Below are 2,438 nucleotides of genomic sequence, written 5' to 3'. Positions count from 1 at the left end.
CGAAGTATTATTAAACTTGTGAAGGACATTTTACAAATTATTTTCATTTTGATCAAATACACAAGAAGAGCTTCCTGCTTCTGCCAGCTACTTAACTACTTAGAAATGTAAACGTGAATTAAAAAATAACTACCCTAATTTATCCAAAGAACAAATCAGATATTGAAGAGTATTTATGTCAAAGTGCAAAAAAATAATTTGATTTCCATGTTAACACATAAGGAAATAAATAAAGTAATGCTTATAAAAGTATCTCTCTATATATTATATTAATTGGCTTTAGCGTAGTGTATTTTTTAAACCAAATAAACCCAACAAACTGGAAAATACCATGCATGAATGTTGTATAAAAAAATTCTTAAATGACCAGTGCAGAGATTAATAATAGCTGTTTACCTTAGAAGTTGCTTCACATAACATTTGCAAAATGTCCAAGGAAAACAAGGCAATGTTCCATAACATGCCACAATTTTTATTGCAAAGTGGTCATTTTTGTGAGAGTGGGGAGTTTAATCTCAAAAACAATGTTCCATTTAAGGCTTTTTTATACAGAAATTGCCATCATGACTGATAAAATAACTTAAGTGTTGCAAGACTTACATGGTAAACAAAATTTCTACCTACACTTATTCAGTAGTGTACACTCAATGGAAAACAAAAAGGCATTAATAACAGCTACTTCTTTTACGAAGATATGCAGGGAACAAGAATGAATACTGACTTACTAGGAAAAGTTGATGACACTGTTAACACAACTTAATTGGCATTTCTTTTGAGGGTGGGGAGTTAAACTCAATACAAAAAAGTGCTTTCGATGCATAATGTTATATCCGTGCTGCCATGTCACAAAAATAGGTTTGCCAAGGCAGGTGAGGTGTATGAATGCTGGAGCCTCACAGAACTGCAATCAAATGCAACTATAAATAATAGTGAATAAAGTTTAACATCTGACCAGTGGATAATACTTTTGAGGCATTCAATTAGCTTACCCTTTGCAGTATTCTAAGTTATTCACATTGACAATCACATTCAATGTAGTGTTTGCTTCAAGGGAGGCATATAACCAGTTGTTTTGGCCAAAATATAATGGGAAGGCATTCCTTGGGTTCTACATCAAAGTAACAGCGTTAAACAGTCTAATGGCAATCACTGATAGGCTGCTTGCATGAATGATATTTTCTTCATTCTTTTTGTTGGAAGGACCCAGTGGGAAGAGGAAAAACAACAACAAAAACAAAAACCTAATACTATTCAAATTGACAGCTGGAGAAATGGAAGCTCCTTAAGATCCATATGGCACTTGACTGTCATTTTATAGGGGTTTTCCTTCAAGTGAAACTACTACGTTGCCTCCCAATTTCTCTCCAAGTGTTGAACTGTCCTTTATGTCATCCAAGCATTTACTTGCCACTCATGTTTAATACCTGTACATTTCTTTTTAATGATCTCTTTAGAACTAGCATAAATCATCTTGCTTTTTAAAGGTGTACTTTCAGGAGCCCAGAATATAAATACTAGGTCTTCTTTCTTAGACTCTTTTGTTTTGTATGTGGCATCGTACAAAGCATATCAGCAATCATTCAGAGGTAGCAACTTCACAAAAGATGTGTAGAGGTCCTCTACAGTATCACCAATGTCACCCACCAAGATCTGCTTTGCTTCCTCTACAATTATTTGTCTTTTGTCATCGCTTAGACAGAAGAGAACAGCTTTCTTTCTTTTTTTGATCATTTCTTGTGTAGAAGATTTCCTTTCATGTCATTAAAAATGTTGATGACTTCATCATTCACTGTAACTTCAGAAGCCATAGTGCTGGGCTGGGGCTCCTGCTCTGTGGCACTGGGAGGAGGAGGGGGGGCTGGTGGCAGTGAGTTGGATGTTATCTTTAGGAGGGAACACTCAGGGGATTTAACCCACATGACCAGTGATATGCTGGGGGAGGATAGGTTACCCTGGGGACAAGGTTCTTGTTTTCCCAGTTTTGCCCCTTGCTTGGCATCTGGGGCTTACCGACATGGTGAGTCTCTATACACAGGTTTCTATGTACATCTAACACTACTTTTGTCCCACCCTATATTTTGCCATTGCAAGGGAGCCTTGGAACAATAGAAGCAGACTATGCTTTCAGAAACACCCTAGTTTTCCATTTTTTTCTTCAGTCTTGGGAATTATGGATGATAAAGATTAGATGGGCTTCACCTGCTTCTAGAGCTACATTTCTGCTTTCACAGAGATTTGTAAAATAAGAGTTGCTCTCAAAATTTGGGTTGAAACTGAAGTTACCTCATAGGTTGACCTACCTGTCTAACTACATAATCTTTAATTTGCTTTTTTCCCTCTGAGTGTATAGTTTTATTTTAGCTTACAGAGGGGCTCAAAATAAAAAAATCCTATCAGGCTGTGACAATTAGTTTCCAATTTGGCGACATTTCTGATTA

General features: G+C 36.3%; 1 pseudogene across 1 annotated transcript; it reads right to left on the bottom strand.

Moving 5' to 3' along the window:
- Window positions 1–1,312: 1,312 nt before the first annotated feature.
- LOC308551523 (cofilin-2 pseudogene) lies at window positions 1,313–1,808 on the bottom strand (annotated as a pseudogene). The gene has a single exon. The product of its transcript is annotated as a cofilin-2 pseudogene (transcript).
- Window positions 1,809–2,438: the final 630 nt, after the last annotated feature.

The sequence above is a fragment of the Miniopterus schreibersii genome, assembly GCF_964146895.1.
Source record: "Miniopterus schreibersii genome assembly, chromosome: X".
NCBI lineage: Eukaryota > Metazoa > Chordata > Mammalia > Chiroptera > Miniopteridae > Miniopterus > Miniopterus schreibersii.
The sequence above is the reverse complement of the archived record's forward strand: the minus strand, read 5'-3'. Positions and strand labels throughout refer to the sequence as shown.